Source organism: Dermacentor andersoni, chromosome 5 (genome assembly GCF_023375885.2).
Source record: "Dermacentor andersoni chromosome 5, qqDerAnde1_hic_scaffold, whole genome shotgun sequence".
Classification (NCBI taxonomy): domain Eukaryota; kingdom Metazoa; phylum Arthropoda; class Arachnida; order Ixodida; family Ixodidae; genus Dermacentor; species Dermacentor andersoni.
In genome coordinates, this window is record NC_092818.1 from 61,891,398 (window position 1) to 61,915,646 (window position 24,249).

Sequence of the window (24,249 nt, forward strand, 5' to 3'; positions counted from 1 at the left end):
ACGCACAAGCAACACGTATGCAACACCAACCAGCTCAACGTCGATCCCTCGTGCCGCTTTGCGAGTCTCGTATACAGTGGTTAAAAAAAAAAAAAACTAAGCGCAATCTCACAACACTGATTTGGAGCCGTCTGCGGCGTCTTTCTCACGGTAAAAAACCTGGACGTTTGCATGACAACTAACGCGTCACCGTGACTAAGAAGAAAAGGGCCGTGACCGGGCCGGGTATACTGTCGAACATCGCAAGGGTAAGCGCGGTCGCCGAGGTCTATACGCTATTCCGGGGGCACGCAGCCTCGCCTAGCTCAATCGCCCGTACGTCTTGCCTCATTTGCGGCAAGCGGCGATGCGCACCTCTTGGTTTCGTTTTCTCGGGGACACCGCACTGCGTGACCTTTTGTTTAAGGTTATTTCTCTCACACGCGGAAACACAGGTCTACCGATCCAGCAGCCCTTCTCGTCCACACACAAAAAAGAAAAGAAGAAGAAAAGAAATACAACGCACCTGTGCGAGAGAAGAGCAACGCCAGTCAGATCGCGCATACGAGCGTCGTTGCGTGAGCGCTCAAAGCCGCGGGCATCGGGAATCGCATGCGATCAACCAATCATGTCCGCGCGGCTCCCGTAATTGCGCTAAATGCGCGCGCAACTCGCCCGCCAGGCGGTGGCAGCGGCGGTGACCGGGACACGCCGGAACGAGAAAAACAGAAATCGAGGCAACGTCAGACGACAACAGCGGGCCCGGTTAAGACGGAGGAGGGGGGGGGGGAAGGAGAGACACACGCGGGAGAGAAGAATGATCGGGGAAACGAATCCGACATTAACTCTAATGAGGCGGGAGCACGCTATAGGCGATTCAAACGCGGCCCTTGTGGCATCGCGACCAAGTCGGCTCGATTGCACCGGCGAGAAGACCAACCAGTTCGTTGTCCGCTTGCGGCGAGGTGCAACACGCCCCCCCCCCCCCTCCTCCCCTTTTTTTTATCTAGCTTTCGGCTACAACCTAAATTCGAAGCGTCCGCGCAGAGCCTCGCGCGACGGGACGAACCCGTGTCGTGCGGCACCGGCGTCTCCTGCCCCGTGGGAGCCCCCCTCCCTGGGCGCACGCAATTTCCGGCGGAGACCGCGGGCGACGCGAGGACGACAGCAGGAAGCCGGATTAGTCCGCGGACACCGCCGAACGGGTTGGCAGGGCAAGGCGCACGCATCACGCGACGACGGAGACGTCAGGTTTCTCGCTTTTTGTTTTGCGGAGACGAACACGTAGTGGCCTGCGCCATTAAGTTTCGTACCAACATTACTAGACGAATGGCTAGTAATTTTTCCTACGAAACTGATGGCACAACGGAATAATGACGGAAGGTGGATTAAAAAAAAAATTTTTATAAACGCCGTGGTGGAGCTCCGTGGCTATGGAATCCTACAGCTGAGAACGAGGTCTCGGGTTCGGTTCCCTACATCAGCAGCTTATCTATTTATTTATTTATTTATTTGAAACAGCTGCAGCGCACGAACGCATTATTGCAAGGGGAGAAGAATACATAGCGTTTGCTTGAGGCAGACGTGGCGCAAACAACAAACTACCGCGAGCTCCGTTATACAAAAAAAATATAAAGGTTGTATGTCGTTTGATAAAGGCTAAATAAATAAATAAATGGTTGCATAAATAAATGCATAAATACAAAAAAATATTCAGATGTGGGCTAAATCATGTAACCAGGCTGTTATTCGAGGCGGAACGTACGAAGTATAGACACACTTAGGTATACTACCCCTAATTCGCATGCTGGATGAAGCGCTGAAATAAAGCGCTCGCAGACAGTAGTGCCAAATTGAGCCCCCCCCCCCCCCTCCCCTCCACCCGCGACGTTGTTTAAGCGGGATACTATATAACGCCAGCATGACAGTGATGAGCTGCGCACGGTTTGTTCCCTAAATAATCTCCGTCCTCGCGGTTCCGAACGACCTTGTGGCTGTCGATAGTGTTATTTCATTTGTAGCCTCGCAAAAAAAAAAAAAAAAAAAACTGCAACGAATACAACAATGGCGGGAAGGAACAAAACGACCGCGAGAAGGAGACCGCACGTAATCAAAGGTAGTTAAGTGTAGCCAGACACAACAGATAAAGGCGGCTACCACACTCCATGCATGTAGCCGCAGAGCGCGATATATCTGGCTGCCCGGGTACGTTTAAATTTTATACTCCGGGAATGTTGCGAGCACACCTGTGTACAGTCCGCGCACGGAAGACTGTCACTACACAAAAAAGCAATCATAGCTCATCGCTACAATCAAGTGGTTGCAATTCAACACGACAGCAAACAACTAAAAGCTATAAAAAAGAGAAATAAAGTTAAACAAAGGCACTTGCGCAAGTTCACCGGTGCATGCCGCTAACACTGCCGGTCAAGCTAAGGGTTGACGGGGCCCGCTCGAGCGATCGCTTTTCGTCGACGTCGCGGCAAAATACGGACGGCGATAATAGGGTAGCGGACCCTCGACACTAACAAAGCGCGACCACCAACTGCGAGTTCACGCACCTAAATGCATTCGACACGAGCCCGCGCATTTATCGCTGTTCTCGCGTTATCGAACGCGATAAAAATCAGCGCCTCCTTTCATCCTTGCTTTCACTTAGCATTATTGCTTCCTTTCGATGCAGCGGCTTTGCTACTACCGCTGTACGTCCGTGCCGACACCGCGAGCTCTTTTATTTTTCCCGCCCGGGTCGTTTCGCAGAGGCTCGATTTATCTCTCGGGCTCGCACGGCGCCCAAAGCAAAGGTCACGTATACACCGGGATTGGGGGAGGTCGTTTACCACACCTCGCGGTGCATGCGCGCGCGCGCCACCTCGTGTCGCGGAGATAAGCGAGGAACATTAGTTTCCTCGCTCGAAAAGCGCTGCCCGCCGCCGCCACCTTTTACGTCGATTGCACGTCGGCCACCTTGACGAGATGGACGAACGCGCGCGAAGGCGACAGAACCGCGGTGCCCGCTCGGTGTGTGCAGGTGACGCCCGCCGCTTTCCCACGCTGTCTCTGCTGTCGCTTCCTTTTGAGTGCGGCATCGCTTCTTTGAAGCAAGCTAACACCCGTTTTCCTTAATCTAGCTGTATGGGCTCGGCCTTGTATCCACACCCGCGGCGGTGGCTTAGTGAGAGAGAGAGAGAGAGACCGCAAGGAGAGGAAGGACATGGAGGACAAACCAGCAGAGCGTCCAGTTATACCCGACGTTTTGGGCAACGCGATGTTCTGCTGAGCTTGAGGTCGCATGTTCCAGCCGTTGTGGTAACATGCGATCCCGACCGACCGGATTTCGATGGAACGGGAGGGAATGCGAAAACGTTCGTGCACTTAGATTTATAGGTGCAGGCAAAAATAATACTGAGTGTAGTTGAAAATAATACTGATTACCCCTCATAACCGGATCGTGATTTTGACACGTAAATCCCCCGAAGGTTAATCTGATTAATTAACACTGTTTTCTCGTAACCCATGTAGCAGGTACTTGTTCAAATACTTTACTATCATAGACAGCGCAGTACTGTTGCACGTAAAGATGTCATAAACAAATTTGTTAGCGTACCTCGCACCTTCCCTCCGCACAATTTTCTGAGCCTTGCTAGCTTTGTTGGCATCGAAACTGTAGCAACGGAAAACAAGAAAGAAAGAAAAAAAAAAGGAATTTCGCCATTGGCAGTGTTCGAAGCTCGGCACGAGGTATACAAGTCCAAGCGACGAAAACGCTGATACAATGTATACGAACGACAGCCGCGTCAAAGGCAGCGCAAACAGAAACACCCATTAGACAAAACACGCGCACTTCTGCCCCCCAACCTTCCGCACAATATGACTATGTGGTGTATACGTGCACTGAATGATACCGCGGATCGATTCCACTGTATTCTAGAAATTTTCTGAAAGGGCCATTAGTGGGACGCGCGCACTTTCGCTTGGCGATTGCTGGCAACGGGTCCAATGCCGAGTTCTCCCTGGCTTCGTGTACGTGAGGTTTATCCATATGGCGTTTTTTCCCCCCTTTCTCTCTCTCTCTCTCTCTTTCTCCGTGATTCCGCTCTGTTGAGCGGCAGCGATACGCATCACCCGAGGTGGTGCAAGTGCGCGCAACTCGGCAGGTCCCACAATGCGGCACTTTGCAATTTGATCCCCGCGTTTTCTCGTTAAACCTTGCATGTCATGAGGGAGGGCACACACTGCACTCCCATACAGTCTCTCGCGTCGAATGCGGAAAACAAAAGAGGGAGAGAGAGAGAGAGAGACGGACCGCCGCCGGGGTTGGCTGCGCGGAATAAAATAGCAATAGAACTATGCATATATTCCTGTCTGGGTTCGCCAGCGTTTTCCCTGTCCTTGGCCGACCCTGAACCTCCGAACGAATTCACCGACGGCCGCAACGGTGCGTCACGTTCACAGTTTTCTGTCATTACCGACGACAAAGAACATGCGCGTTAAGCCTCAATTTAGGCTTAGCGAATGCACCACGCGAAGTACTGAAGGACGCGCGCCGCTTGAAAAAAAACGAACCTGTCGCAAGCGCGCCGCGCGTGCACGTCTCTTGCGCGTGACGTCATTCCCGCGTGGCCCCGGGTTTCAAGCCGCCGCCGATTTTAGGTGCACTCTCTCAGATCGGAGGCCCGTCGCGCAATTCAACGCTGCGTATGCGCGACGTATACGCCAAGCTCCGTTTTTTTTTTCTTATTCAAAATGACGCTCGCGGATTAAAGAGTGGCACAACCCCGGACGAGCCCACCTCCACCTTCCAAACTACGCTTGCGTCCAGGATTAGTCAACTATAGCAAAGCCCGGGAGCGCGGTCAGGGATGTAACGGTACTTCTGCGATGTGCGTGTGTATATTTGCCTGCAGCAGCATTCTGAAAGCACGGAGAGGGTTAAGAGCCACGGCACTAAACAACGCGCGGGACATGGTTAGCGCCAATGCTCATTAGAGACATCAGCTTATTAGAGTTTCTTTTGGCCACCGATGCACGGTTTGGCTGACGCACAGGAAAATGCTTGAATTTTTTTGGCAAGGCGCACCAGGCTGCAATGACGACTCCTCCGTAGGTCTAAACAGAAGGGCGACAGTCGACGTTTTCGCCGGAAAGACTTACATAAGCAACTTAAGCTAAAAATTGGCGGTGAGAGTAGAGCTTAAAGTGGGGGTGATATTTAATTATAGATTTTAAGGCAAACTGTATGAGTACATTGCTCATTCTAAATAAGAGTGCGTTTCAACATACTACGGGCTGGTTTATAGTGTCGCAAGAGCGCGAACATGGGCTATATTAAGAGACGAAAATTATTGTGGTCTTCGGATTAACTTCGAATCGGGATGACTGGACGACTGAGCCCTGTCCGTTTAATGGATGCCCGAACGCCGAGGGCCGCGCTCACCTGCTCACAATGTAACGACCACCTCGGTGCATTTCGGGAACAAGTGGCTTGCGTGACGCAATTCGCGCACTTGCACATTGTGACCATTTCTCCTTACTCGTTTCCCTAATTCTTTCTTCCATCCCTCCTCTCTCTATCCTTCCTTCCTATAACATTTTTACACCTCCGCGAGCCCCTCCCCCAGCGTACGGTAGCCAAGCGGAGGCTCTCCTGGTTACCATCCCAGCTTTCTCTATTTCCTTCAATTTCTCTCTCTCTCTCTCTCTCTTACAGCGACCGCCCCAACTCCAACACTCAAGACATTCGCCCTATATTCACCGCTGTGAGATAACCCTCCCGCAATTTAAAGGACATTCGAACCGTCGTGTACTAAAGGCGAGGTTAAGCACAATGCTGCTGCTTTTTCTTGAAGTGCATCGGCACCGCTGGCGACTGGGTGACGAAACTCTCTCTTTCCGTCCACTGCTGGGCAGCTATTCGGCCTCGGTTCCGTGTTTTCTTAACATCCCTACATTCACCTTGCCCCCAGGCTTTTCTGTTCCAGACCATCGAATTTGTGTTTCCTTATTTCGCGCTTTAGCTTTCAACCCGAATACCAGCAAGCTGTACCAGCAGGCTATAATAGTAGGTTTCACGTGTCCGCCAAGCCTACAGCCGAACGGCGACCGTCAGTGGCTGCTGAAGAAGCAGCACACAGGCGCATGTTTGTTTAGCTACCGCACACTAGTCAACAGCCGCGAATAAAGAAACACGCGCCTCTCGAAACCTTGTAAATGTGCGCCTGCGTTCCGAAGGGTGAAGGCTTTATATGAGCGCAAATACGCTCTGTCTGGCAATGACGACCCAGACTGTCTCTTTTCAAACCCATCCTGAAAGGCACCGCTCGGCTACATCACCAAATGCACCGAGATTAACTTTTCGGGGGCGTGCTAAAAATGTACTCTTATTTATCTCGGCATTTTCGTCTACTGGCCTGGGCTCGATGACCTCAAAGTCGTGCCTGGCGTTTGGTTAATGAAACGCGTTCGTTCTATAAAGAAAAAAAAAAGCGCTCAGCTTCGCGTAAGCATTCTTGTGCGTCGTTTTCTTGTGTGTTCCGCTACATTCAGAGTCAACTCGGGTAACACATACACATTAGTCCAAGTAAACCCCATTTATACTATTCACATGCAGACTGCCGCTGTCACACCGAGCTGACCATCCTGCGCTAAAAGTTCATTTGCTTAGTAAACGACTCGCTATGCAAACCAAAACCCTCCCCCTAACTACACGCCAGTTACGAGTCGGTCATTAGAAGTGCGATCGCCAACGGGAACCCGTCCACTTCCGCGATCACTGCTTCCTCTCTCTCTCTCTTTTCTCGCTCTAACTTTTCGCATTTACATCGCGCTGCAGCCGGAATGGGCATTGGCACCCCAGAGACTCCAACTCGGCGGAGACACATGCCACCACAAATCCCGACCATAAATACGCCGGCGGTTCTCTCTGTTCATACTTTCTCGTTCGCCCCCCGTACTCGTTCATACGTAGGCGCGGCAATCGCTTTACGTGAGATCACGTAGGCCACGTCGCGTCGGTCAGGTTTCGCGGCAGTCCATCACAAAAGCCGCGCGCCGCCTGCAGCTTATACTCCCCACCGCTACAGTACACGTACCGTTCCTCCTTCCCCTCACTCCCTCCCCCCTCCCCCCGCCCGCACACCGCACTGCGTCCAACGTCGGCGCTCCGGGAAAGCGTCGAATCAAATTTAATTACGGAAATCGTCTTTCGTTATGTATGAAGGTGCCTCGCGTGCGCCAACGTTCGTCCCGCCGTTCTTTCTCTTGCACTGGACCAAGTGCACAAAGCTGACTTCTTTTGCGCAAAGAAAGAAAGAAAGAAAAAAAGGGATGCGCACCCATTATCTGAACTTGCTCACGTCTCGGCTATCGAAGGAACCGCGAGCGCTGGCGGCGATACGGCGACGCACGTCTCGCGCAAACGAAGCAACTCGGGCGCGGACCATCGATTCCGTTTGCTCTTCTCAAATGAGAAACTGCCCTCGGCCCGAGTCGTTTCTCGTACTATTCCGGGAAACTGGGAGAAAGAGAAGCTTTCGCTCTGCAGGGAGGACACAAGACCACTCAAAAGTAATAATAATAATAAAAAGACATCAGTGACTTTACTTTTTTTTTTTTTGCTGTTTCTTACGACGATGAAGGTAACCTTCATTTGCGACTGATTCGTACTTCATATGTCTCACCCCCGTATTCTTAAACACGCCTTCACTTGAAGCTTCTCCTCGACTCAGCCAAGTCGAGGCGACGGGGCTTCCTTCACTCAAGGCGCCCTTGCGTTTCATGAACACTACTTCACCTTTCCTCCGCCAAGGAATGCTTTGAAAATGCGCCCTCGACTCAAGTGAAGTGTACCGACCGAGAAAAGCGTCTGATATCGAGACTATTCTTGAATGTGCTTATCAAAAGTCCCATTATTTAAGACAAATATGTGTTTCCGTTAATTCGTCATCCTAATCAAACGACTACATGGCGTGATGCACAACTTTAGTTCGGCAACGCTGCCATTGTGAGCGTTCGACTGATAGAGCAAGCGGGAGCTGTGTTTGAGGTCTGGCAACAATCGCATCCGAACAGCGAAGAGCATGGCACATGGCTGAGAACCAAGATTATTTGCGCCGGCATTTGTCCGCTGCTCTTTCTTTCCTAGTGTTTCATTGGTGACTGACGTTGCGGTTGTTAAGCGCGGTTATGATGGGTGATTTTGTCCTTGTGCGTATCGTTACCGAGCCTGAATGACTTCTGAGGCCACAGATGGAACGGCTGATGGGCAGCTTTGTTTACCCTTAAGACCGAGTGAAGCTGTGAGTTTGCTGAAAGCAACAGCAGGACAGAAAATATCGGTGAGTGGAGCCATTTTTTCATGGAAGCACAGTATGTCAATGCGGTTTTCGTGAGGTTGCCGCCGCGCTGTCAATAAGCCGTTTCCGATGTGCACAAGTATGATTGACTCTAGTTGCTCATGCTGCGGGCATTAATTAGCACCTGAAACATATTCGAGGCAGCATAAGCCTGTGCAAAACATATAAATATATATATATATATATATATATATATATATATATATATATATATATATATATATATATATATATATATATATATATATGCCGCTGTATGCCGCTTGCGCAGCAAGACCGCCATACAGCGATCTAACACTTCAATAATGAACCCTATAGAGGGCTGGGATGCTCGCAAGAAAGGTGTACGAGATATATCAGCTACCACTTGCTAGCACTGTCTGTATTAGGAGCTGTCAATACACTGCTACACCTTTATTTATCGGAATAAAAAATAATGTGATGTACAAAAACTCTACTCTGTTGTATTGTTATTTTGTCTCTTTTATTGGAACAAAACATTACATTAACCTGTGTATACGTGCAGGTATAATTCTGAATGCCATTTCATGGTTGGCGACTTCCTCGTTGAGCGTGGATCTTCATAGGGATGACAAGCCAATTAAACTGAATGGTTTGAAGCAAGGATTACTAATTTTTGCTTATGACTTTAAATTACACCAACTGCACACGGTCAGCGCGAAATTACAGTACATTTCTTATTTTCCTTAGCGCAACTAGCCGCATCAAATTAAAGAAAATTGCAAAAATTAGAGTGAACGCTCCTGCTCGATTACAGAGATGCTCGCTTTGCTGCTGTGTGCTTCGCCGTCCTTGGACTAGCGTAGGCAGTGATGATCTGCCCGAGTACAAACAGCGCCGACGGGGCGACTTACGGCCCTCGCGCAAGCAACACACGCACACAGGCAATACACGCACTAACAACAGGAATCTTCGTAGCTGTTTTCTTTTTACAAGTTTGAAGTCCGCCTCAGTTAGGTATCGCGCCGTGCTTGAACTGATGCGGCTTTCTGCGATGAGCCGCGAGAAACACGTGAATGCACTGACGCCGATAGTAGTTTCGGAGCGCTGGCACGAAGAATACCCGTGTGCAGGTCATCAATTGGCTCATGCACGGAGTAAGACGACAGTCACTGCACTAGCTCGCAGTCTTCTTGACAGGACGACCGATCTGCCTCGGCGCCGCAGTGAAACGATTTCGTTGCCGTTGCGCTCCAGACGACTGCACCAGTTCCTAAAACGCAGCCCTTGAGAATGCGCAGCACGGTTAACCCAAGAAAAGCTACTACGGAGGCAACTGGTGTCCATCGGAAAAAGCTGACGAGGCGAGCGACAGATCGCAAGGCAGCCATCTTTACGCGCTAACTTCACTCGAGGAGCGATTCAAGGTAGCTGCGAGGCTACCTTGAGATTCATGGAGTAAAGCGCTCGAGCTTTCCTTCACTCAAGGCGCGTTTCAAGTGGAGGGCGATTTGTGAAATGAAAAACCGCCCTCAAGGAGCATTTCGAGTGGAGGGTCAAGTCGAGGTGCGTTTGTGAATACGGCGGTTAGATTCCATCGAAATCTGCTATCACGTGATGCTCTTCGGCAGAACAGTTACGTGCGCACTGCACCGAGCGTCTTAACGCGTCCGCTGCGCTTTTCATCGCTTCAAGCTCGTCGACGCTAAATTCTCGTCACTATGTATGTATGTATGTATGTATGTATGTATGTATGTATGTATGTATGTATGTATGTATGTATGTATGTATGTATGTATGTATGTATGTATGTATGTATGCTTTCATTTTCCTTCCTCAAGTCACCCACCGCAATAGCGCACTGGCTATTGTGTTCTGCTGCTGAGCGCGTGGTCTTGGGTTCGATACCCGGCCGCATTTCGATAGGGGCGAAATTGCAATAAGGTTCGTGTACCATGCTTTGGGTGCACGCTAAGGAACGCCAGGTGGTCAAAATTAATCCGTAGCCCTCCGCTACGGTTCATGATGATGACGTCAGAGTCAAGCTCTTAGCAACGAGCGACCTGCGAGTAACCAGGACCGAACGTCTGAAAGCTCCAGTGTTAAGTGATTCGGGTCGTTAAAGCCCCGGAATGAATGAAGAATGTAGCTTCTACAAGTCATTTGTTCGTGTTCCTTTGAAAATCAAGTGTGGGAAATCCGGCAACGCAAGTTGCAAACATTGCACTACAAATAAATATTCTCTGCGAAATCAACAAACAAATGGGCAACCAGAAAACAAGAGCCACATTAATGACGACATTGCGTTTTGTCGTTCACCGGTCTTAGGCAAACACTGGGCTTCAATTTGATGCATCGGTTACATGCCGGCGAGTCACACTCAGGTGTAGAGATAAAAAAAAAAAAGAGCTGCAACACGTGCTTTGCAATGCATAATCGAGGCCATCAATCCCGGCCGACACGGACATCGTGCGCTTTGCCCCGCGCAAGCTAGCCGTCTGTAGTCTTTTCAAGCGCGCCTTCCAACCTGCAAAGGTTGCCTTTGTGAAGGCGGACGCAAACAATAAGAAGGTAACCGCTGTAAATGAAATATCAAAACATTTATAAGCACACGATTTCCCTACTTGCTTATTTTGTTACTTCAGATTTCTCGCCCGCCGGATATCGATCAGATTTTACACACGGTGTTTTCTTTCGAGTCGACGCGCGAGCATTGCGTGAGTGAATGCCTGTAGTGTTTGCGGCAATGGCTGCGATCTCTCCATCATCCTGACTGAACTTGATATCTAAATTTTTCAAATTTTTGTTCTTTGTTCGATAGGACAGACATCTGGCGCAGTTGACGCGGGCAAGGGTTTTGGCCACGTAAAAGAATATTAAGCCGATAATTCAACCACTGACTACGCGAAAATGAACAGCTTGACGATGCGTTATGTCAAACGTACACGTCGCTGAACGTTAAAAAAAAGCGACCATACTGACTTGATCAGTGACACAATTCTGGGCAAATTGATAGAGCTGTGTTATGACTAACATAGCGCGAGGCGAGAACGAACATAATGAATTTGGACAGAACACGCGCTAACCAGTTACTAGAATGGTTTGTTGAATAAAACACATTATAAGCTATCAAGTTAGTCACGGAATTACATACGCGCACTGTACAGTTAAGCGATACGCGAGGAGCACGGGAATGGAAAACTGTGGATGGCTTATGGAGAAACTTTCCATCTTCTAAATGAGGAATGTTTGAAACTGTTTCCCCAAGCAGCTGATCACTGAAGCAGTGAATAGCGGTAACAAAAAGCGAGATAAACAAAAGAAGCAAAAGTTCTCGCCGCAGAAACACTAGCAAACGCGCCGAGTTTTAGGCGCCCTTAAAGACCGCCCCCTTGATGAAGACCCGAAAAAGCTCGTTAACACACGCACAAACACATTCGCGCACGCACGCACGCAAAGCATAATGCAGCCGTCCCGTTTTGTCGACCACGACCACTGCCGCATCTCACCATGGAAACTTGTAGCCTGTCCTTTCCCTACACGTGCCTGTACACGAAAGAATTACATTTACAATGAAAAGAACTCCGCGTCACGCATCACTTGCTCGGGGCCTTTAGCGCAGGCCCGCGCCTGGAAATAGCCCGGAGCCAAGTCAACACCGATGTGGAGTCAGACACAGCGCCGAACACAGAGCAACAAATTCGCTTGCCCGGGCCGGGATTGAACTCTGAATAGTGACCGCCGCCGCGTTTTCCGGTGGCTTTCACGCAAGAGCGAATGTGTGCGTCCGGCTTAGCAAACTTTCATGCTCGCCGGACTGGTGAGCCTCGCCGGCAAATAAAGAGAATGCCCGTCCCGTTCGATGCGCGAAAGGCGCGGTCAGGTCAAGCCGCACGTGCTACACCGCTGCTGCTGTCGCTGCAAACTGCGGTCTCGGAGGCCTTGCAAGCGACCGCAAGGAGTTTCCGCCAAACGTTACTAGAGAGAAATCCGGCGCTAGTGTCCGTGAGGACAGCAGATGTGGCGGTTCCGCCAGCTTTGGTATGACGGGTAGTACAAGTGCTCGCACAAACTTGGTCCTTTTGACTTCGAACGCCTTCTTGACTTTGCAAATCGATAGTCTTCAAGAAATTACTGCGGGTATAAGTGCGACAATTCGCAATGATTATGCATGTGGCGAGGTGCTTATTGCCTCACTGCGTAAAAAAATAAAAATAAAAATAAATAATACTTGGACATTTCGAAAAAAAAAGGGAAGCGTGTAATAAATAACGCCACAAGAATGTCCGAAGCCACACGCTCGAAGATTAGACAAATCCCCGTACTGTACGTACCCGAAAACAACTCGAGCAATAATATAAGTCGGCCCCTACCTATTGATCTCGGCTACTAAAAATCTCGCCATTCGATGTCACAAGCAGCCGGAGAAGTACTCCTCGTCGAACGCTTCTCAGCCCCAGAAATGACGTCATGTTCGGCGTCGACGAATGCGTTGGATATGCAGCATTTATTAAAGCCAGCCCGGATAATCTCCAGAGTGGCCTTACAGCGGGCGTAACGGAGGGATGTCCGTTATCTCAGTACTTTACACGCGCACATAGGTCGATAGCACATTTTGGGTAACAACAACAACAACAACAAAAAAACGGCCGACCTATGCACGAATAAATACGGTACTCCCCGTAACTGTCATTATAGCTCAGCGATCGCGCGGCGCCAGAGTGCCCCCAGTAATTCTTGGGAGGAAATGTTTTGGTTGCGATGTATTGCTCCCGCTTCAGCTTTCACGTGCATTTTAGGAGAGGCGATAAACCAGCGACGACGCGGCTGACATATCGGGAGGACGTTTGAACGGATTACGACACGGTATGTTCACGGGCGAACAGCTCAGCTTTACGCTAATCTATTTTGTAGAGCACTTCCAAGGTTTTATGCGTCGAATAAAGTCCGGTTCAACGTGCCCACGCTGCCTTAAGAAAAGGGAAAATGATGGTAGTAAGACAAGCTGTGCAGGGGAAAAAAATGGGCGTGAGTTTGAGAGCTTACTCGCTGCTTGCTCAAACGCTCAGAACGAAGCGCGAACATGTTGTACCTTACAGTGGCTGTAAATTGTTCCGCACACCTGAAGAAGCTAAACCGGCAGTAAAAGTGAGATATCGTTCTTGGGCCTATATAAGGATGATGAGGAACACTGAGATAAATCGGCTGAAGAGAAGGATGATTGCTTGATTATGCAGCAACGCTAAAAGAAGAGCAGTCGTAGACACAAGTAAATATCAAAATAAAAAAAGAAAGCTCGACTAGCGCTCGAAGTTCCAAGTTTGTAAAGCAAGTTTGTTTTTCTTGCTATTTTACTCGTACAGCTTAGTTTTATTGGCCAATATGAGCTACCTTTCGACCACGTTTGTACAGGGATCAACGGAGTTCTTTGTTAGCTATAGCAAAAGGGAAAAAAAGTTAATAGAACGACAGACAGGCTGTGACGTACATCTATGTATTTCTCGCTTTTTTAATCACCTTCGTTCTATGGATTTTTTTATAACGCTTACAATTAACAAAATAATGTTTTGTTTTAAAACAATGCGAAAATATAGTGGTGTATTGACACTAGGTACGCGAAGAAAAATATAGGAATTGTCGCGGTTCTGTCATCTCAGCGCGCGCGACACAAGAGTTTTCCGCAATAATTACCAGAGGGAACTCTGGCGCTAAAGTCGTTGACCCCATGGGAATGATGCGACGTACACGGATCTGTCTAATCTTCGTGCTTGTGTATTCAAACGTTCTCGTGGCTCTCTGTGTTACCCTTTGTGTGGCTTCATTGTCGCAAATTTCAGAGCAGCCTATACTTTTTAGAAGTGCAGAAGACGCTGAGATCACACACAGCAGCTACCAATTGCAACGGTTTAGCAAGCTTGTCGAGGTGGCCAAATCGAAACGCGCCAAGCGTTTCAAGGCACTGGCTCCCTGTGGTAATTATTGTATGAAACTCTATGGTGCCCAACACGTGTCAGTTGACCAGCGTTCAGTTGCATGGTGGCATTGTTGCCAGCGTAATTGTCTTCTGTGTCTCGTCCCAGTGTCGCATGCATTCATTCCCCCTCCCCCCTTTCGAATTTCTCTCTTTTCCTCTTTCTCCTTTTATTCCCTTTAGCCCTTACCCCAGGCATAGGGCAGCCAGCCGGTACTTACACTGGCTAACCTCCCTGTTTTTCCTTCCCCTCTGCCTCTCTCTCTCTACTCGACTGTATTGTCTCTTTGGATACAATTCCGGCGGTAAATATTTACCAGCAAGTCACTTCTATTTCTCAGCGATCGGTTGAGTGATGACTCCCCATATGCGACTTGTACGCAGGAACGGTGACCACAATTTGCCGTGTACCTTCGTGTCTGCATACGCAAATATCGGGCTCGTACGTAATGACCCCGCGAACGAGACGACACTGTTTTGAAACATCTATGTGCGTTCGCTCGTCGGCCTGACAATGTAACGAAGATGGATTGTGAAAGCCCAGCCCGTCTGTCGTGCAACAAGGAGACATGTTTTTCTCAAAAAAAAAAAAAAAAATGAATCGAGTACGCCTCCAGCCAAACCGGAAGCCCGGCGGAAATTTAATGCAATACGACGGCGCTGACATAGACAGGCTTCTCTAAAATCACGTGACCGCCCGTGATTGAGAGAGGCACTACCATGTTGCTATATTAGGCAAGCGCGTTGCTCGAGCACATTCTAGGCAAGCATAATTTAATCGAACGTCGTTTAGCCAAAGAAGCGTCTCTGAAATGGTCAGGTTAAGTTTAGTAAGCCGATCAGTCCAGAAATGTTCACTACTTAATGTTTAGGAAGTAGTACATATATAGAGAAAATATATGTACTGTTAATACATGAAGCAAGCTCTTTTCTGCGGCATGTGAAAGGTTAAGTCAATGTATTTCAACGTTGTTGCTTAATGAAGGAAGATAAAGGGTAAAAGGGGCTGTACCGGAGGCACCTAAACGCGGAGCACTATCATAGCTTCGAGCATGACGTTTACCAAGGAAGTAACGCTTCACTTCTCTCAAACGTTATTTTTTTATTTTTTTTTTTGTTTGCCGTGAGTCACATTGATTTAGCTCCTTTACTTCCGAGCTTCATCCGTCGATTGCTATTATTGAAAAGAAAATAAAGGCGTTTCGATACATGTAATATAATTTTCAAGCGACAAACAGGCAGAAATGTTTGCGAGACAAGCAAATTGGCTAGGTTATAGTCAAGCACGAGACATCGTTTGAACCGCGTCTTTTTTTCAATCTCGAACCTCCGCCACGATAAAGCAACGGCGTCAGTGTTTTAACTTATACGGAGTTTCTTGTTAGCAACGTCTACTGCAAATATGTGCGAAAAGAAAGGGGGAGAGAGAGCGGCAGGGAAGGTTCCTCGTTAACTTAAGTTGTTTTAAGCAGTATCTTTAAGCATTTAAGCAGCTCCTGGTAAGCACAGTGGAGTTGAGGCAAGCTTGATGAGGGAAGCGTCAGTGAAGAACTGATAAATACTGTTAAGGTGTGTTCTTTTTTGCTTTTTTTTGTGATACGGGTTTACATAGCACAGAAATGCATACGTGCCCCACATCTGAGGAGCTCGTTCCACAATTGTTACAGTAAATATTTTCTTCCGCACAAACCACTGAGGTAAACTTAGGAAGGTCCTATAAAGATAGACACATGACTATCCATGTCACATGCAGACACCTTAAGCATTAACCCACTTAGCCCCGTTTCGCCACCTTGATGTCCCCCTGCGTCTCTAGACGACTAACACCCCAAAACAGGCGCACCCTGTCACACAGCGTCTGTGAGCAAATTGAAAATCTTTTTAAACACCACAATTTCGGCAACTGTGGACTATTTACTCGTGTCTCAGTAAATCGAAATGCGTAACGCGGAATCGTAGCAATGTGGTCTCGCTGCGACCTAACGGGTTGAAACAAAGCAACAGACGCGTGTGACTCCTGTTTGCATATCAGCAACGTTATCTCCCTTTTCCATTTCCTTGTTTATCTTTCTGCCTGCCCGATTCGCAGCAACTGTGTAAGTTAGCAAACCGGAATTCCTGTTTCGATTAACATGTCTGCCTGTTCCTTTTTTTTTTTCCCGCGTCTCTCAGTATTCGATCGAGCTATTGGCCTGCCAACAATGAAAGACAAAGGAACACAGTTAAAAAATTCTGACAGCGTTAACAAGACGCTGGAAAGCAACAATCGCGTGCCCACGTTAGAACGAAATGCAATAAGGGACAGGGATCATTAAATGCTGCGCTTGCCAAGAGAGATGTGAAACAAAGCAAAAAAAAAAGACATGGAACAAGGCCTGTTATCGCCAATTCTTACTCGGGGAGGCTGCGCAATTTGTTTGCATTAAACGCAAACTCCTGTTCTCCCTGCAACTCACCCCGCGTGAAAAAAAAAAGAAGAAGAATAGAAAGTGTCAAGTTCAATTCTTGGCGCACTCACCATTAGCGCTGACGCACTGCGCGCCACGGGGTGATTGACATCGGTCTCCGGGAAACGCTCCCGGTGATTGGGCGAGAACACCTCGGGACCGAAAGGACGCGAGGCAGACGCCCGTTTCCTCCTCGATCCTGACGTACCACGAGTCGGTTTCTTCTTGCTCCTCTTTCACGATAATCCGAAACTCCGGGACCAAACACTGAAGTCGACGACGACGTCCAGCTGTCCCCCTCAGCTTCGAGACAACAACAACAACACGATCCGTCGTTGTTCTCCGACGGAAGACGTGTCAGGTGAGGCGCGGAAACTCGGCGGCGACCACGTGCGCAAAGGAGGCGGCGTGAGCAGGGCGACGACTTCGAAACAGGCACAAGCACTGTGTGCGCGCGTGCTCCTGCGGGCGAGAGAAGAGGCGCCCGGGGAAAATAAAACCCGCCACTCGAGAGAGGAGAGCGACCGCGACTACGAGCAGCTGAGCGAGGTCTGCGCGGCGGCGGAAGCGCGGGAGCGGCAGGATGCCGAGGACGACGACGACGACTCGCTCTCGGCCGCAAGCAGGCGCGCGCCCTCGCGAACTGCCGTGTGCGGCTCTCTTTGGCCCAGACGGCGGCGGCGCGTCTCTCTCGGCTCCTCGCGGGTCACATGGCCGGCAGCGCGCCCCCTCCTTTCCCTCACCCCTCGCCCTCGTTCTCCTCCTCGCCCTCTGCACCGCCGCTGAACGAGAACAGAACGGCATCCGCGCGCCGTAGTCCCGAGTGCCCAAGCGGAGCTTACTCAGTTTTTCCACGCGCGTTGAGTCCAAACGTAAGGAACACGTAGTATGTGAGTGAGTGAGTGAGTGAGTGAGTGAGTGAGTGAGTGAGTGAGTGAGTGAAGAATTATGATAAAATATTAATGTTCTCTGCTGCGTATATTTGTGAGAAAGAGTGCAGAGAGATAGAAAACGGAATAAGGCAATGCAGGAAGTTCAACCAAGGACGTGCCCGTTGTCTGGAGAAGTGGAAAAAGAGAAATATAGATAGGAAAAAGGAGAACCGAAAGAAAGTAAAGCCAGTTCCACGCCATGAAAGCTGCCAAAACAGTGAAGCTGGTGGTCATTTTCTCAAGTTTGAACTCGTCTTTAACACGATATTCATGAAAATATTTTGTCTCGTTGTCGTCGTTCTGCTAAATTTGAGCTTCGGTTCCGGATTGCGCACGCTGTTCACTTGCCTGAGTGAGGTTGTGATCAAACACAGTCTATCACACACCTTGCAGCCGTGGCCGCACTCACGGCCGAGTGATTCTCTCTTGAACCGTCCATCGGCACCCTCAGTGGGAGGAATCTCTCTGCGTCGTCGACGTCTCTGCTCGGCCTCCTACTTTCGAAGTTGGGGGTTAGCTTGCCTCTGCTGGCGCTTGGCTTGGGTTGCCTTCTCTTGAAAATGGGGGTTGGCTTGCCTGCAGCGGCGATTGGCTTGCGCTTCCCGTTCGCGATCTTCGGCGGTAACGGCTTCCCTCCGCTGGCGCCTTGCTGGCACTTCTCGCTCTTGAAGCTCGGGATTTGCACGATTTCGGCGCTGCCAGTCGCGCCGAACGGAATCCCTGGTGGGAAAGGCCGCGCGCCCGCGAAATACCTACCTGCTCCTATACCCCTCTCCTTCCCCTCCCCCGGCGCGCGCGTTGCCCTCTGCCCCCTTGCGTGACGCCGGACGGCGAAGGCCGGACTTAGAACAGATCCGCTGTGAAAACGATAAAGAGTGAGTCAGCGTGAACGGACCCGGGGAGGAATGTTCTATAACAGTCACGAACGTTCATACAGTCCAGTCGCCTTCAAGAAGCGGCACAGGGCTCTCGTCGCCTTGTGTATGCAAGATAAAATTACAAATCATTTGCAGCGTGTGTAGCGGCACGAAATATTCCTTGAAGAGCAAGCACAATCAATCTGCGTAGACGTCGATCGGCTTAGTTCTCCTCATCTTTCCCAGCAGTAAATAATAAAGAAAGAAAGAGAAAAAAAAGACTATTCTACATTTCATGACTCATCCCTTCTCTCGGTATGCTTCTTCCTTCCCTTCTTGAAACGTGAACGATAATCTGGTCAGAGAAAATATCCCACGTAAATTTCGCAACGGTAATTACACATCTGCACTTCCTTTTTTCTAGTTTGTTTGCTAAGGCCTTGCGCGCACGAAATCGTTTCCGGATATATAGCCAGTCAGACTCCTGCATTCGTGAACACCGCGAAACAAGAGAATGGGAAGCGAAGAAGGCCGTCAGAAAACTAAAAATTAAAATAAAATGAAGCAGTCACCGTCTTATCGAGAGATGGCTCTGGGCGCAGGTCGCAACGCTACTGGCGGGCTGGCACGGCAAGGGGTAAAAAAAAAAAGGAAAGAGATGACGCAACTTCCGGCGCGGCCAACACCACGCTGCGGAAACGTCGGGCGTCGCGACGGCGGCACAGTGAGCAGCCTTCGACTTACTTCCGGAACATCTTTCGCTGTTTTGCATTCCCTCTGTCTGCACTTCAGACTCCGCCTTTCTTTTTTTTTTTTTTGTGGCCCACACGGTTGACCCTCTTTGAATCACACTGTGAAGCACTGCCTTCCAACCGCACTTGTACCTTGCCTTCAACTCAGGCGGCCTTTATCCCTCTTCTCGTTAAAAAAGAAAAGAAAGAAAAGGATGGGTCGTACATGTAAGCTGATTTGGGACATACATTTGACTAAATATCGATCGATTCGTGGGTATAACCCATTGAAGCAACACGACGCCGTAGTGGAGGGCTGCGGTTTAATTTTTAATTAAAGCGTACGAGCGTTTCTTCACCACCCGGCCGCCGTCAAAACATTGCCGCCATGGCCGGGTAGTCAAGTCTGCGACCCCTTGCTCGGAATGAAGCACACGCAGCGCGTACCGCTTATAAGCAAACTTGAAAGCCGCATCTCCTCCGTCGTTGTGCAAAAAAGAAGTGAGGCGTGCAGACAGGACACAAGAGTAGAGACGTGGACAACACGAACGCCGACTATCAACTGAAGGGAGCACTAAGGCGAAAAAAGAAAGAAGACACAAAACCCATCTGCGCATGCTTTGTGTCTTCTTTCTTTTTTCGCCTCAGTGCTCCCTTCAGTTGGTAGCTGGCGTTCGTGTCGTCCCCTTCTCTACTCTTGTGTCCCGTCTGCACGCCTCACTTCTTTTTTGCATAATGAATCCTCACCAACTAGCTCAGCTTTCTGTCGTTATAATCTCCTCCGTCGCACGGATTGACCTCCGAGTGCAATTACGGAGCGAGCAGGCAGTCGCAGGCGTCAGGTTCATCAAGGACGACGCAAAACAAGAACGTAACTCGGTGAGGTTCACTGATTTGCCCGACTAAACTTCTCTTACGTTCGCGAGGTACTGCCATGAACCATTCTTTAACCGAGAAATTGATATCGAGGCCGACATCCGGGAACGGCGCGCGGGTCTTCCGTTCGTGACATCCGTAAAATGAGCGCGAGGCTGAAAATGAACGGCTTGGTCACGATGTCAACGTCACATTCACCTGGACATGTGTCTCGACCCAGTGAGGTATGCAACGCTGCGGTGAACTGCGAAGGATCGAATAAGGCAACAGCGCGTAGCTATTCTTAAACCTCTATCGTCGCCAGACTGCGCGTACGGTCAACGGTCTCACAATGATGACAATGTTTTTTTTTATTATTGGCAGTTCTGTTCTGCTATATTTATGCTAATGTGGAGTGACTTGGCGTAGCAAGCAACATGTGTACTCCGCTTCTATTTTTTCTACAGCAAGAAATAATAATAATAATAATAATAATAATAATAATATGAAACGAAAAGTGATGAAGATGTTTAAAATAATAAGCCGTTACGGCTCTTTAGCGCCTTATCCATCAACATCGAAGCATTATCAACCGTGACCAACCCTACTCCGGCGGCGGCTGCGGCCCCTATCTAGAAAGCGATCTGCGATGGGGACACAGTGCAGCGAGTGCTGATAGCTTCGTGTGCGCTGTGTATCTCGCCGCTTAGTTCGCGTTGAAGCGACAGGCAGCATGAAGGTCAATTCGCTCACTGCTGCGAGCCGTATCTTGAAAGCAATCGTCTTACGTGACAGACGGACGGAGGGAGGGACGTTTTTTCTCGTTGGGTAGGTCCGAAATGCTTACGCATTTAAAAAAAAACAACAAATGATGCGGCAGACGGAGACACAACGTTTAACGTCTGTCGGCGCTATACCCAAATGATTTAACACATTTCGCCGTCTGTAACCAGTGTTGAGCGAGTTCTCCGCGTAATAACGTGGATGGCAGGTCCAAACACACAGCTCAATTCATGCACAGTTGATGCAGAACTATACAGCACCACTTGTAACAAACAAACACTGATGTCACCTTGCGTCTGCTAATTTACTAATATGCTGTACGTACCTAATATATATAATTATTGTTCTTGATGTTAGTGTTCGTCTTTCAGCTCAACTTTACTTCTCAACACATGCTTCTTCTTTCTTCTGAATAGTTGTTTCATGTACTGCTTTAGTTTTATTTATGGTTATTTCAGTTACTTTCGCAGGAAACTTCTGTAATAAAAAATCATCTCTTAGCCAAAACCAAGTGCTGCCTCGTTTCATATATATGTATATATTCGTAGTCTTCCCAGCTTTTTATCACGGCCTCCGCAGTTTTTATTGTGTGAAGAAACATGCGCTTCCAGGCGCCGAATCGAAACGAAAAGCAACTATGCCACACAAACGCGGACAGGGCGAAACGGAGAGGAGGAGGTTTTTATCGCATTTGCGGAGTTGTCGTGTAAATGGCTGCCCATAAACGCATGTCAGTGGCGTGATGGAAGCTGCGAGTGGAGAACGAAAATCTTTTAAATTAATCACAGTTGTCTTTTTTGCTGTTTCCATAGCGTGTAGCCGTCATCTTTAATGCCGCGAACGAAGTGGGTCTGCATAAAAGGTCGTTATTCTGCACTAAAGCTCTCTAAAATTAATCCCGTACGCTGACGAAAAAAAAAAAAAATTGGCGACACACCTTTGCGAGGTTTGTCGTAAAGATAAAGCTCCCTCTGTTAGCCTCTTATAACGAATTTGAGGCCATGCTTTAAACGAGTAAAGAGAAAATGCATTCGCTTCGATTGCACGTGAGAGCGCTAGTTTCATTGGTTAGCTTATCAAGCCAGCTATTCGGACGAACGCTGCTGACTCCCGAGTTAAAGACTGATTGGTTAATAAGGTTTAGCGATCCAAAGCCACCTACGAGTTATGAATGACGGCGCAGCCGATTGCTCTTGACTGATGTGAACCAGACCGTAAGGCACGGTAGACAAGCAATTTTCTGTGCGCTCTGGCGTGTGAATGGCACCGTATGGGAGGACAGGATTCGAACCCGCGGCCTCGTGCGTAGCAGCAGATTTCTACAGCCATCGTGGCGGATAAGCTTACGCGAGCAGCTACGCGAGCTAACACGCTTCGATGGGGCGTTAGTTTGAATGATTTGTCGCCGCATGTCGTTATAGCGCCTATTGTGCGAAACTTGCTTTGGTGAATGCAAGAGCCGCATATTTCAGAGCGTGCAGTTTGCATTTGAAAATAAAGAAGAAGAAAAAATGACGCCAGGATTATAATGCAGAAACCTACGCATATTTGCAGTGGAAAACGTTAGTGAGCTAGCCTCAAATACAACCACCCTGAAAAACGCCGCGAAGTACATAAATAAAAACTGCATTTCACTCAAACAACATTACTAAAAAGAAAAAAAATGAAAGTAATCAGAAGTCTAGTAAACATCCTGCGCGTGTGATTGTTTTCGATACCTAGTGCTTACTTTTTTTTTTTCTTTCAGGGCGTCGTCGTGCGGCACAACAAACCCATCGGAAACTCGTTCACGGTATCGGGCTTGCAGTTGCAGCACAGGCGCTCGGAGAAAGAAGCAAGTCACGCTGCCATCGTTAGGGTCTCCAAAATTTATCTCCTTTTCGTCTCACAACGTTTACACGCGCTAACATCGCGCGGTACCCGTCACCCCGTAGCCTGAAGCCGTCTTCGGCAACATATATACTTAAAAAAAAAAAAGAAGAGGAAGAAGCGCCCATACATTACTACTTCCTGGCTTCCGGACTAGGGTTGTCTTGGCGTGTGTAGTGTGTGTGGGTGGGTGGGCGCGTAAGGAAGCGGGGGCCAACATGCAGATATTACATTTCGCCCAGTTTCTCCTTAAGTGCCTGCGCACACTCTCGCTCTCGTTATAACCTGTGCAGCTCCTGGCGCTGCTCGTTTATTTGCGCCCCCCCCCCCCCCCAGCCTTATTGTCTTTCGCTCCCCATCCTGCAGAAAAGGCGCGCGCCGCGATTGAATTAGCATACTTTTGCATTCCGCCTTTTCCTGCAGCCTCGTCCCCCCGCGTGCCTACTTCCCCGCCGAACACGGAAGAACCCGCGCGAGACCTGCGACGCACATTGTCTGAGCGCGCAGGTCGGTTATGCGCGCTCGCTCGCGTTTGTGTTTGTGTGCGTGTGTTTGTGTAGTTAGTGACGCCGCTGCGTGTGCGCGTGTGCGCGCGCATAAGAGCGGATCTTCCGAGATGCGCGCGTTGAATCGAGGCCTAAGTACTTGCGTTAGCTCCTCTCCTCGCCGCATTCTTCGCTCGGTTTGCCATCGCAACCCAGGTCGTCTGGGAGCTGAGAGGAAATTCATGAGTGAAGTCGTCGACGCTCCTTCCTGATTGACTCCGAAACAAAGCAGACCGCAGAAGGGCGCAGCAGCGAAGTACACGAGAAAAGATAAACAAACGAACAAGACGAGGAGACGCGTGTTGCGTTGAACGAGCTCACACCCGCCTTTTTTTTTTTTTTTTTTGCAAGCTGCCTTGCATAAGCGATCACTCGCTTCGACAAAGAAATCAATTTTACCACGCGAGGCGCACGCACCCCGAGCAAGCCGTAGGGGCGCGTGTTTCGTTAATGTCGCCCACGTTGGGCCTAGCGTTTATTGAAGCGTCAGCACCGCCGTCCATTAAGGCGCAGGAGCGCACGTAAGGAGAGGTACCAAACGTGCGTTTAATAATCGGAAGCAGCTCGAGAGACTTCCCGTAAATAATAAGAGAAATCGCCAGGCGCACAGAGAGAGAGAGAGAGCTTTCGAAAAGTCGAAGATAAAGCAAGACACCCGTTTACACCACTCAGTTGAGCTCTGCGTAGGTCCACGCGGTTTCTCCGTCGCATAATAGCCTGCTTTTGCCGTGCAGGGGGCGTGCGTTGTGTTTAAGGGGACGTGACGCACACACGCATGCAAGCACGCTCGCTCGCTAGCACACGTTTATGCTTGCGCGGGCGCACAACAGCGACAAAGAGCAGAGTGGTGTCGTCGTCGAACGTTGACTTTCCGCTAACTATAGCGAACGAATTTTTTTATAGCGAACGAAGCGGAAAGCGTCCTAGCCTGAGCAGCGGGTGGTCAAACAAAGAACGCAGGTGAG

General features: G+C 49.2%; 1 protein-coding gene across 3 annotated transcripts in view; it reads right to left on the bottom strand.

The window, feature by feature from the left end:
* Positions 1-24,249, bottom strand: part of LOC126530707 (irregular chiasm C-roughest protein-like) — a 385,268-nt gene that overhangs the window by 142,707 nt on the left and 218,312 nt on the right. Inside the window, exon 1 of one of the 3 annotated variants that reach the window (XM_050177974.3) lies at positions 16,784-17,436. The exons of the other annotated variants lie outside the window; for them this stretch is intronic. The gene's annotated coding sequence lies outside the window, so the exon portion shown is untranslated. Of the gene's footprint in view, positions 1-16,783; positions 17,437-24,249 lie in introns of those variants that run through there. 3 annotated transcript variants of the gene reach the window in all.